Source organism: Neolamprologus multifasciatus, chromosome 5, assembly GCF_963576455.1.
Source record: "Neolamprologus multifasciatus chromosome 5, fNeoMul1.2, whole genome shotgun sequence".
In the NCBI taxonomy this organism is placed as follows: Eukaryota; Metazoa; Chordata; class Actinopteri; order Cichliformes; family Cichlidae; genus Neolamprologus; species Neolamprologus multifasciatus.
In genome coordinates this window covers 35,493,923-35,508,045 of record NC_140443.1, presented here as the reverse complement: position 1 = coordinate 35,508,045, position 14,123 = coordinate 35,493,923, and positions in this window count along the sequence as shown.

Below are 14,123 nucleotides of genomic sequence, written 5' to 3'. Positions count from 1 at the left end.
TAAGGAAGTATTTTTTGGGTAAGAACTGTTTATTAGCCTTAGCCATCTTTGCCTTCTGAAAATGTCTAAAAGCCTTACAGAGCAACACACATAAATGGAGAAATGAGCAAATACATCCATAATGTCAATAAATCTGTAGACGGTTAACAGTAAAACAGGGAGTTTAAACTGTGATGGATGTTTACAGCTTACAGTTTGGATTGTAGTGTTTATTTGGAAAAGAAACTTTGTGCTTGCGCACTGTATCCGAGATCACTCGGGTTATAATTAAAGATCGTACAGTGTGACTCATCTGAAGAGTTTAGATGTATTGAAAAAACACACATATACACAGCAGCTGTACAAACCTGCAGACCAGCCAAAACATATCCATGCAGATATACAAATACATTTATTAAACGAATAATAATCAAGAGGAGGAGATGTTAATGCTGGTGTGAAGGCTTTGGAGGCAGTGAATATGGGCTCTGTCACTGCTTCTGATTAATTTTTTCCCAATAAGTAAAACCCGAGAGTTTGACACACTTCTATAAACAGCAGCAGCATCAATCGTAGCTGCATGTCACAGTGAGAGCTGCTGTTTACTGGAGAAGAGCATCAGTGCAGTGAGAGTAAACTAATGCATGTTTGTGTATGGAGGCCGAGGCCTGCACACAATAAAAATCATAATAACATAATAATTCTGAATATGTGTGACACACAGTGATTAAATAGTAAACTTGGGTGTGTACTTTCAAACTTGTATCCTTTTTTTCTTTAAATGGTTTAAGCATAAGCTTAATTTAGTAACAGAACAGTCACTAAACATCAAAACTTAAAAGAATTATATTTATGCTGTGGGAAGAAATCAATCGAAATAAATTCTTAATAGGAATTAAAATGATCAACATAAAAAATGCTGTACAGACGTTTAGCATTTTTCACTGGGAATGGGTCAAAGCACCTGAGCATGGTCGCAGCAAAGATGTATTTCATAAGCAAAGATGCAGCATCCACCAAAATATATCCACTTTGGTCTTCAGTTGTGTTGTGAAGAGTCAAATGTCAAATACACTTAAGTAACGCCATTCCCCCCAGAAGAAGCCAGTCCATGAACGCATCGAGGGGTTGCAGTAAGGTCAGAACAAAAGCAACTGATGTAGCGATGCCAGGACTTTTTATCCAGAGTGAGCAACAAAGGAAAGACTGAAAGAGAGATTATGAGTAGTTCAAATAACATGTCATGCCTTCCCTTCATTATAGAAGTGGGACTGTGAAGATACGTTCAAATAAAATACATGTTTGCATCAGACAGTTATCTTATGTTATGTAGACTACTAAAATAAAATCAGTTCTTGTAGTTGAGGTCAGAAGGTGGCACTGCAGAGTCAGAGCCTGCACCCACTGCCTCCATCGATCGTCTTCATACAAGTAATAACATGCCCTGTAATTACTCACAACACAATACTGTTCAGAGTTTTCGTTTGGCAAGTCTGTAACATTTATAATCGTGGGTGGAAACTACAACGAGGATATCGTGTTCAAATGTTATGTGTATGTAATGTAAGTTAAATCATCAAATCATTCACATTCAAGAGCTTTTCTTTGCTTTTTGATACACTGATTGTGTTTTCTTATTTTCCATGAGCATACCCTGACTGGCTGTTGGACTTCATCGTGAAAGCCCTTTAACTTCAACACACCTGCCACTCCAAAAGGACAGGTGACTCAGACAAAAATAAATAAATAAATGTCATCACTTCACTGATGGAATACGAATAAAAGAAGCCAAAACAGGAAAGGCTATGAAATATAGTCTCTACTGCCTGCTTTTGGAAAATGGGAGGTGCAGATTAAGCCGAAACACACCAAAGTGCTCAGTGATGTTACCTTTAGTAACATGGCTCTGCCGGCAGCCAGCTGTGCCAGAGAGGACCGAGCTTCAGGCCCAGAGGCCTGAGGGCATCCCACCCCCCGGAAGGGGCCCAGCCAGGCCACAGGCGCCAGGCCCCGCCAATCGGCCACCAGGAGTGAGCCGGTACATACATGAGCGCCCAGCCCCAGTTGACAAGGACCACCAACACACCAACGTCTGAGGGCACCAGCCACCGGCAGGGAGTGTGGTGAGGGGAGATAGGCCTCTGTACTTTGGAGGGCCTGAGATGTACCCAGAGAGGTCGAGTCTAAGACCCGACCTGACATATAGACACAGGCTGTATCCCAATTCAGGGTCTGCAGCCTTAAAGGCCGCATTTTAAGGCCGATTACGTCACCGCGACGCGACGAAGGCTGTCCCAATTCGAAGGCTGCTCGAAATGCGGCCCTCAAATGCGTCCTTCATTTCCCTGAATTTTAAGGACGTGGCGGTGTAGACTTCGTGGCCCAACATATCCCAGAATGCATAGCGCGGCGGTGGGTGTGGATAATTTTGCCGAAAAAAACGGCGGATGAGGGGCACCTGAAGAGTAAACTTTAAGTAAGTACTGAATATGATGTCACTTATTTATGTGCAAATGTTTACTAACGAAGAACATTAAAACATTACTGTTGGCCACATGTCGGCAAAGTCATGTGACATTAGTGACGTTTGTACTAACTTGGTTTTAAAGCCTTTACTTTAAAATATACGCCGTTCAATAGCTGAGCTTAATCAGAGAATGATCAAAGCTCATGTAGAAACAAACAAACAAATGAACAAAAGATTTTCTCCTTCATTTCTGTCAAACAAAGCTGTATGAAATGTTTCCAGCTGTTAGTATTATGGTTGCTAGGCAACCTGGGCAGCGCAACGGAGGCTAGACCGTCCCATTTCACAAGCCTCGCACTTCCGGCCTTAGCGGTCTTTAAGTACGCGGCCCTTGAGGATCGTTGAGGCTGCAGACCCTGAATTGGGATACAGCCACAGACGAACAGGCGCACGCGGACACAAACGTGCATTCCCACCCCCATATACACAACCAAATACTCGGCACTCACCCAACGTGTAGACAGACACTGCACAGACAGTCACACTCCCCAAACATACTCTATATCCCAGGTCCAGGTACCCCCGACCCCAGAGGGGCAAGCCACACCTAGACCCAGGAGATGTAACCCTTCTCTCTGGGGTTAATCTTAAATCTTTCTTAGTATCCCGTCTTAGAATAAATGTATGCGCACACAGGTATGAAGTTTTTCTACAGCTGCTGGGTTTTCATGTGTTTTCTATTATCTTAGTTTTCTTCAGGTGAGACATACTTTACATCCTTAGATGGAATCTGCATGATAAACACCCACCGTGCTGACCTGAGGCAGAAGGAACAAAATGAATAACAGCATTGTGGTTTAATTCCGTTGTCTGACATGCTGCTGAGTACGGGGAGGACACGAATAACTCGAGGGAAGAAGAGGGAGGGACAACAGCGGTCACGGAGTGTGTGTGAGGAGGCAGAGGTGGTGGTTTCGGTTCACTCTCTTCTCTGACTTTGGTTGCGTGCCACCGCACTCAGGCCTGAATCCAGCTCTGAGTGATGAGTTTATGAGTCAAAGGATGGGAACCTGCTGATCGTCTCAAATGTGAGACAATCATACCAAACGAGACACGCGATGGAACCGAGAAATGAAAGTGACACACTGGCATTCTGAGCCGATGATTGATTATTCAACCACGCTGTTTGCCTCCACCAGACTACAAGAAGAAAATTAATCACACCCGAGAGGAATGAAAATAAATCCATAAACTATGTGTAAATTATAGTGGCTTTGACAGTTCGGTGTGGAGCTGTATCAAAGGCCAACCCTATGGCTCTAATTGTGCCTTAGCTACACTGACATATTAATCACAGTTCGCAGGTTAGCTCCCCTCATGTGCTCCAGAAAGCGGCAATGTTGCCGCAACGTTTGGATTAACACATTCAGCAGCTGTCACTCTCTGGGAGAGGACTGTAATTTATCGGCTATTGAATTCAAAATGTGAAACTCTGAACTACCCACGTGGAAACGCTACGAGTTTTCCTCGGCATGTTAATTGTGCATGTGTGAGGCTACGGTTCCTTCCTGCTGCGAGCCTGAATTGGTTAATAGCTTTCTGGAGAAAGATCTCATTTTGCTGTCATTCCCACATCATCCTAACCTCCAGCGCTGCAGCGATGATTTACTGAAGGCTGTCCGTAAGTATAGAATATGTCCCGTCAGAGAGGTGAGCGTGCAGGCAAATCTGGAGGATATGAGTCAAATGTTATGTGTGCGGTAGAGATGCTTATTTTGACAGACTTGGCTCAGAGAGGTGTTGTTGACTTGGCAGAAGAGCCTTCGTTGCTCAGCTGTCGCTCACAGAAGCGTCTATGCTGTGTATTACAGCATAACATTTTTCACAACGGCGATGAAAGCTCATCTTACAAAAGCACCGGCGAATAGAACAAAGGAAGTCAAAGCTTCACACACCTCATGCAGCATTTAGACAAAATGCTTAAAAGTGAGGGGAAAACCCCGCAGCTTTAGCCCTGAACATAACCTCAGACTCATTCGTATGTTGCATCAGTGCTTTGAGTCCTCCGCTAAAGCAGAAAAGTGCTATTTAAGAAACCAGTCCGCGTACCATTTACCACAGCGGTCTCCAACCTTTTTTGCGCCACGGACCGGTTTATGCCCGACAATATTTTCATGGACCGGCCTTTAAGGTGTCGCAGATAAATACAACAAAATAAAACTAGTACCGGTACCGAAAAAAAGAAGATTTATTCATAACACACGTGAAAAGACCAAGGACAACCGAGTAAACGATAAAAACAATAACAAAATAACGCTGAAAACCGATAAAAACCCTGAAAACTATACATTTCACACCTGAGCCTCAACTCTCGCAGCCCGGTACCAAACGACTCACCGACCGGTACCGTTCCGAGGCCCGGGGGTTGGGGACCGCTGATTTACCACACACCACAATTCCTACCTGTCAGAGCAACAGTGAGAAATTATTATATTGTTGTGGTAGTTCAAGTTTAGTTATATGCTATATATTATTACTAGCACACAGGGTTGGGATTTAAAGCTAATAATAAGCGCCACTCTTATCAGTGTGCAGCAGTGTTGGCTTCCTTCACATTCTCTTGTAACACCTGCTGTTTATTAGCTCCCCTCTTTATTCCTTTAGCATTTTTCTCTTCCAGGCAACCTTATGACCCTCTGAGCTGTTTCCAGTAACACGTCTCATGCCAAGAGAAATTAAAGTGATGAAAGATCTGCAAAACACTTCCTGCCGAAACAAGTTGGAAAGCTGGTGATGATTGCCCTGTCTGTGGATTATTCTAACGTTATCTACATTACAGTCACAACACAGTATTTTGCAACATGTAAATTATTTGTGACATACTGACATCATTCAGATCCTGTTTCACTAATAAAAATCATTTGTATAAGTTACAAATCTATTTTCAGTCGATTCCCTTTGTTTATTTGTTGCCACATATTTGTCTCATTATTGTGCGTCATCGTTGTCTTTTGTGTGTGGCTGTTATCTCAAGGTTTATATTGTACTTAACTCCTTTGTTCCATGTTTTGCCTCACTGTTAGTTGCTTCAACAACAAAACTTTAACCTGACAAAATATTCAAACTAACCATAATAACCATGATATCATATTTTTCTTTTGCATTCCCTCCCAGCAGTGTTAACATCTGAGTCTATGACATCATTGTGGCCTGTGTGATATAACTGTGGTTAATGCTGGCAGACAGTAACATTTTAAATCTCTCCTCCTGAGACACAGTAAGACTTGTCGTATCCTGAATTGGGATAACAAAGAACCTGTTTCCTTTTCCTGTTGTCTGCCTATGGAAGCTGTTTTGAAATGTTTTCACTTTTATGGTAAACTCCGCCCACCTCTGCTCTTACACCTATGCACTCCACAAACATCTCTCCGATCAACTGACCAGTCCCTCCTTGCTGTCCCCATGTCGAGACTGAAACACCTGGGGGACTGAGCTTTCGCTGTTGTGGCCCCCAAATTATGGGATAAGTTGTCCCTCCATATTAGGCTGGCCCCAACACTTGAAATCTTCAAATCACTTTTAAAAACGCATCCTTTTCCCAAGGCGTTTTAGGAGTAGTACCCGAGTCAGCTTGTAGTCAGTTTTAGTCAGTTTTTGGTTGCTCTTAATCTTCTGTGCTTTTATTTATTGTCTATTTTATTCATGTTTTAATATTTACTGATTCATTTTTATCTTTTTTTTAATTTATTTTATTGTTATTTGACTTTGTTTAATGTATGGTTTTTAACTTTTGCCACTGATTTTTACTAGAAAGTACTTTTGGTCAACCATGTTGTTTTTAAAGTGCTCTATAAATAAAGTTGGATTGGAATAGATAACAACCTAAATTAGTGAAATTAAACTTGGACACCTCTTTGTACTTGTATTTTCTCCTGCATTGCAAGGACCGTATTTGCACTGAACATTGGTACTGGACCTCAAGATGCAGAACTGCAGTGGCACAGAAACAGGAACATACTGTATCTGTCCAAGCATTACGTCCTCAGTGCTGCAAAGCAACACAATTGATGATGAAAAGATAATGCCCTGGAGATGCAATGTAATGTAGGGTAATAAGGTCTGTGAATGGATTGAGTTAAAGCCCTTAGTGACAGTATTTTTAAACAAATGTGGTTTCAGTTTTGGGGCAGGCATCAAGCCCTAGGCAATTTGGAACTAGGTATCGCTGTTTTTTCTAGATTGCGCTGCAGTGTTGTGCCTTATGCTTATGCTAATATGATATTCATGTGGTAAGGAAAGAAAAGATGAAATAGGTAATCTCTTGTGTAATGTATAACAGGGGACAAAAGAAAACTCTCCAAGACACCTCACAAATTCCAGACATAAAGACTAGTATATCTAAAAGGCAAACACAACAGACCATTAGCATCTTAACTTTCAACAGGTCACTAGCAACCAATCTAGGGTTTGAATTGAGCTAAATAAACAAATATTCTAAAACTAGAAGATCTTCCATTTCAAAATAAGTGTGATACAGTTTTTCTATTAAAATGAAAACAAAAGCAATGACCCCCAACCAAAGCTCCAAACCTCTGCCCCATATTTAAACCTGCTCTGTAAATCTCTGCAAAGCTGTTAAATAAACTCCAGCTGCAAAAATTTCACTCAGGCTCTAATCAAAGCTGTCTCCTGTAGTAGTTTTAAAGGGTTTCATTAATAAATACAGCTGTCGTGGATACCTACAGTGATATTATTATTATTATTAAATAGAGAAACTAAAACGAGCTGGTGACCACGGCACTGGATGAATTAAGCTTTTAAATTTTGGACTGATGTTGCCAGGAAACTATACAAATGTTTTATTGTTCAGGATTATAAATGTTCATATAATTCTTCTCAGCCTCTAGTCTCTTGTGGGATACTCTGCTTAGAAAGTTTCCAGTTAATGTAGAGCCACATCAGTCATGGCTCTTCTGCTCAGCTTCAGCCAACATGACTGCATGTGGTTATTTTCAGTTGTAACACCAGTTCTGAGCAGTTGGCAGTATGCTAGTGCAGTTTCTCCATAGGATATAAGCTGAAAACATTTCCAGTTTTGTAGATAACATATGTCCAGCTGGTATTTTTCAATAATCTGATGTATATCTGACACAGAAACAACAGCCTATTTTGTGATTAACCCTTTAAGACCTACCATAGAACCAAGTCCGCCAGAGCTTACTTTATATTTTTACATGCTGTAGAGCCATTTTTGGGAGCATTTTAAGTTGCTATACATCAATACAACTGTTATAGCCCATATTTTAATAATATGTATGCATTAAGTCCATAGTACCTACATAAATTGCAAAAAAGTGCAATAAACTACAAAACAATTTAAAATAATTTTTGGGTTTTTTTTTACATATATTTCTACTTGGGGAAATTTAAATACAAAAAAGTTGCAAAAAATAGTTTACAACAACAGGAAATTTATTTTGAGTGTCTTCATAGTTTTATTTTTGAGATACACCAATTTTTATATACTGCAGAAAAATGAAAATAAATATTATAATGCAAATTTGCAAAGAAAACAGCATGTGCATCAAAATAAACTATTTCCAGCAGTGCAATTCGAGTTCTAAGCATCCCAGAAACAATACAGAAAAGCATAAAGTCAAACATGACTTATAAAAACACCAGTTATAGGCTTTTAAGGCCTACAAATAAAAAACTACATTTTTCGCGAAAATGACGTCACTTCCGGTTTTGGGCAGGAAATAGCGGACATGAGATCGTTTGCGCTGACCTCTGTTTCAATGTGAGAAGTGTTACGAACAGCTGATCGGATCGGCAAAGCGTGTTTCTGGAATATTATGTTTTTGTTGCTGCAAGTGCTTTTTATGCAATATTTGCAAAGCTATATGTGGAAGGAAACCGTGACCGAGGACAAGCTGATGGCATAAGATGTAAGTACAACTCCTCCGGTTTCATATGCAAAAAAAATTATTGCGGTATCTTAAATGGTTGCAGTGCTACCGGGATTTAAAAATAGTTATGCAAAACGGAGCTTGCCGCTCAGATCGGCTTTAGAGGGTTAATGCACCAGTTTTTATTGTTATTTGTTTGACTTTGTTGGTGGTTGGTGATGTGAATGTTTGGAGGACCACATCATGAATACATAAAAGCTCCAGAGGCCACATCAATCTGTAGCCTTCATATATCCATGACACAGGCATAGACCAGGGCTGAGGTCGGTTGGTGTGGAGTCCTGCTCTCACACCAGTGTTACTGGCTTGGCTCTACACAATGACTAGAATGCACCAACATGTGAAACCCCGTTTTAAGTTGAAACTTCTAGATATTAAGCATGTCAAATTTTGAAACAGAAAACATTTGCATAACAATGAAAATGCATTCATTTGTTCCAATAACTTCGCAGATGTGACGCATAAATAATGTAAAAAGAATTTGTCCCTATTCACATGAACAAACTGCAGCCTGCCAGATAGATTCAAACCATTACAGTGCAGTTTTATGCCAATGGTTTGCTCTAATTTCTGTAGTAAAAACACTGTGATGAACGATTCCAGTAAACCATTACTTTGAAACTGATCACTGAGCTGTTTTACAACTACTCTTTCAAGAATTTTGGAATTAAAAGGAAGGTCTTGGTTTAATTACTGCCAACCTTAAAAGCCTGTGGTACTGTAATAAAAAATAAAATATTCATTCATTGTAAGACTTCTTTAAACAATAAGAATGGGATCTAAGATGATACCAATGATTTAGAGGAAGAAATTACAACAGCTGACTTGAAAAGATTGATGGAGTGAGTAAATATGTGAAGTAAATATGATCAGTTATTAAATTTGCTGCACATAATGACACATCTTACAAGGCATCTGCTTTAAGAAGCACGTTCGTGAGTTATATCTGTCAAGCATCTGCGAATTGTTGCCTTCTTTTTCAGAGGAGCCAAAGTAACCAGGGACTGAGGATCTAATATTATTAATGAGGTAACCTCTGTGAGAGTAACAGTGGAGGGTAAGGAGCTTGAAAAGAAGAGCATCTGGACTTCTTTAAGTTTCTTGAAGAAGTTTCACCTCTCATCCGAGAAGCTTCTTCAGTTCTAAGAGCGATTGGTGGAGAGTCCCAGATTTAAAGCCCTATGGGAGTGTCCCCAAGGGGGTCATGGACCCCTATTGATCCTCTAACTAATCACACGAGCCAAGGTGTGAAAACGGGTGTGGGTCACTATAAGCCAAGGTTTCGGGTCAACCCATTGTGAAACCTAGCCCGACCCTATCGTGTGATTTATTGAGGTCAGATGGCCCAGGATGTGAGTGGGCGTTAAGGCGTCTGGGAAGGATCTCAAAACTGGATTATAGATGGCAGACAGTTGGTGTCGTAAGCCACAGCCTCTGCTCAAAGATCAAGAAGGGGTCCATGACCCTTTTGGGGACTCTCCCATAGGACTTTAAATCTGGGACTCTCCACCAATTGCTCTTGTTGTAAGAGAGATTTGAAGAAGCTTCTCAGATGAGAGGTGAAACTTCAAGGAAACTTCCAGATGCCTTTTTTCCAGCTCCTTAAACTACGATGACCTGGATGACTGAGAACCTTCACAGACATATAACAGTGGAGGAATAACCTCCTTCAGAAAGACATGGGGCTATCTCTTTAACAATATGGGGCATATCATATGGAGTAAATATACATTTTCATTCCTACATGGATAATACATGACTACAATAACCATCGATATTATGGATTTCATATGTAGCCGATGGACCCTAAACAAGATAGTATCTCCTTTCTGACTAAAAAGCCTCCTCTGAGACATATTTCGTCCAGCTGAGACAACTAAAAACAATTCCACTCATTTGTGATTCTGCAGGTCATGTATGTTTGTACCTCCCTAATGGGCTTGAGATTGTTGGCCCATCATTTTTCTTATAAACTGTTATCTAATGAAATGATCTAACATACACTGTCCTGCAGTCAGTTGTTAACAACTGTTGAGTGATCAAAACCAACGCAGAGGAAGTTACGTTCTTAAATTATTGGACTTATGTTAATATCAACCCCATGACTACACTGTTCCAAAGAAATAGTAATGTCAAATTATTTTACTGTGTATTTTACAGTTGTGTACTGTTTTTCTAGAATATCATTACATTTACATAAGTAGACTGTGATCTGACACGTCAAATGTAAAATAACATAACATCACTGTAAATGTCACATCACACAATTTACTTGTTTTTTTAATATATTTTTTTGTACACATGCATATTTAGATTGTTAAAGTACATTCACAAGTATCATGTATCATGATTTCACAAATATCTGTCCGTTATTTGAAAGATTGAACTGTTGAATTCAAATGTAATGCTATGGAAAAGCATATAACATGATCCCTATAATTTCTATATATAAATAATATATTTACGGTCGTATTTTGGCGCCCCAGCTGCCGGAATATTACTGTTTTTTAAGATGTTTTTTTTCCTATTTATAGATGATTTCATTGTTTAATGACATTAACATGTTCCTAATTTAATGTTTAGCGGCACTTGAAAAAGGCGAGATCCCATGTCAAATTAGCGCAACTAATTGTATTTTCATTACTGGAAATAACCGTATTTTTATGCGGGAGTTATTTTCTGTAATTATACGGTCGTATTTTGGCGCCCCAGCTGCCGGAATATCACCGTTTTTTTAAGATGCTTTTTCTAACAGTGTAGTCTGTACGATGGACTATAATGTGCATGTAGCTATTTAAAGGTAGGATGTTGGAGCCAGTGAGATGGTACTAATAGTTGTTCGAGGTCTTTATTGTTGTCCTCTGGACTCATATCATATGCTATGAGTTTCAAAAAGGGACGTGCAGTTGTGAATCACAACAAAGTGGATCTAAGCAGATCTTTGGTTTTGTGGAAAAATCTCATTTTGAGCTAGTTTCCAAGTTCGTTTTAAATATTAATGATAAATAAAAACATTTCTGTCACAATCAAGTTAAAACAGCTCAAATAGAGTTTCAGGCAGGTGCCAAATCATACGTACGTGTATGCACTGAAAGCACTTTCCATGGATTCAGAGTGCCCCTTCTCTCTCTGTGTGCCTTCTACAACATTTTCTTTTTCACACACATGGTGTAGGTGCTTAGTGTCACTAGTGTAGAGCAATATGTCGTGACACTGTGCTTCACCCTTAACATTAGCATTTAGCATTCCTTCAATGTGATCTGTCAGTGGGAGGATGTGTGTGTGCACATCTATTTCCCACTATGCATCGACTTTTGAGTACTGCCCTGTGGCTCACCTTTCCAAGTGGAAAGATGCTCTGCATACCTTAAATAAAAGGGCGCATAAATATTTCGGCATCTAGTTCACAGAAATCATATTCCACAAATTTTGCCCAAGAGAGTTGGGCTTTCTGCCTCATAAATGATAGCATTCGGCAGATTAACGAGTCCCTTTAGAGACCCGGTGCTGTAATTTGTCTAAACATTGAGACACAGAGGTCAGTTCTGGTCTTCAAACACTGCTTCAAACATATCTTTTAAAGCAATCACTATGCTACTGCGTCCGGTTCGTATTTTTCATTACTCAGAGATTGTAGGTCACAATGGTGTCACCGGACTCCATCAATTAAGGAACTTGTGGAATGCTTAGAAATCCTACTGAGCTTTGAGAAGTTCGATTAAGAAGTCACAAAATGACAACAACAAATGAGCAACAGGCCTGGCTGTTTACTTTTGCTTAAAATCAAAGCTTGGTCAGTTGTAATCAAACCTATTTGGATAGGTGTAACAAATATTATGGTTTGGGTTTAAAAAAAATAAAGAATATTCAAAGTCTTATCAGCTCACCAGTCACCCGTCAAGGGTTATGGTTGTACTTGTATGGTTCTACTAAATAGACAATTTCTACTGATCCTAAAAACTAGGGATGCACCAATACCGATACTGGTATCGGGTATCGGGGCCGATACTGTAAAATGTGTGTGTACTCATACTCGTAAAAGTTAACCGATACCATGAACCGATACCAACTTATTTCATTAATCAGAGGGTGGCTTGTCATTTCTGTTGTAGTTTTTTAGATTGGCCACTAGGGGGACATCCCGTGCTAAACAGGCACAGGGTTAGGCGAGTGAGACTGGTGGCTCCAGATAAAAAAGAGAAACTGGAGGCTGCTGTAGCTAGGCTAAACAAAATGTCAGCAGTGTGGACCGGAACAGCCAACTTAAACTCAGGTTTTGGAAAAGCGATGAAAAATGTCAAGAGAAAATCCACGGGCAGTTTAAATAACAGAGGCTCGACTCATTTTATTGCTCTGGATGACCAGCCAATGCCAGTCGTGGAAAACATAGGATTGCACCGTCTTCTCAGCATACTCGAGCTGCGATATGAAATTCCCAACCGCCCACACATCAGGGAGATAATGGTGCCAAAACTTTCTGAAGAGGTAAAGACAAGCAGTGTGTGTGTGATGGTTTAACGGCACAGTGGACTGATGATCCACGGGCAGATGAGGAGTTTGTTCGTCAATGCCAAATACTTTCGTTATTTTGTTTGTTTGTTTACATTATGGACACTGCAATAATTTAAAAGTTTATTTTATTCTCAAACCTAATTTGTATTTATTTTATTCCAAACAGAAGTGTTTATTTATTATTCTGAAAGCTCGAGACAGTGCCAATAGTTCAGTGATATTTTGTTAAATTACAATGTGGAGACTCTGCAATAATTTAACAGAAGTGCTTATTTTTCACTTGAAATTTTTTGTGGTCATTTTTATTAAGATTTAATTTTTTATTAGCAGGGAATATAATAAAACCTGTCTTCCAATTAATTGTATTTGTGTGTGTGTGTGTGGTAGAAGTATCGGTTTTTGTACTCTGTATCGGCAAGTACTCAGATCCAAGTATTGGTATCGTATCGGTTTGAAAAAATTGGTATCGTTGCATCCCTACTAAAAACCATTAACTTGCAACTGAAGCTTAGAATTAAGCCTTGATGGGTTGCCAATAACCTGGTGGATATTAAAATCTTCATACTAAAGTATACTGACAATTTGTCCCAGTATAACCAGAATGAAACCAGCCTCGAGGTCATCATCTTACAAGCTGCTGCACAACTGTGCAAGCAAAAAAATTAAAAACACAAGGAGGAAGAATTTGACAGACTTTGGCTTTAGTCTTTCTTACATTAGAAACTGTTTCAACTGATGCCAGCTGCACGTTTTGTGCCACTCTAATTCAGCCCAGAAACGCTGACTTTCTGACGCATTGCAGGAACTAGTTGTGAATCTCCGGGCAGAACAAGAGCTGCGTGTTAAAATAGGTCATGAAATTCAACCAGGATTTCTTTCAGACCAATTCTAATCAGCGTAGCACTGAAACATCAGTGAGGCTGACCTGCTCAGTTAGACTTTGCTTTGAAAAATGCAGTTAAACAGCCAGATAATAACCAGAACAAATTGGAGAGAAATAGACAAAGCAGTGTGAGTTCGATCAAATTCACTTTCCAAGCAGTCTTTCTCTCTCTGAGGAGCTGTCAGGGAAGAAAAGAGGAGCTGGTTATTTCCTCAAAGCAAAATGTTCCAATATTATTTGTTGTTCAAAGTTGATTGAGTCCAGCTGCGATTCACAGGATCCAGCTACACTGAAATCTGCTGACAGCTTGACA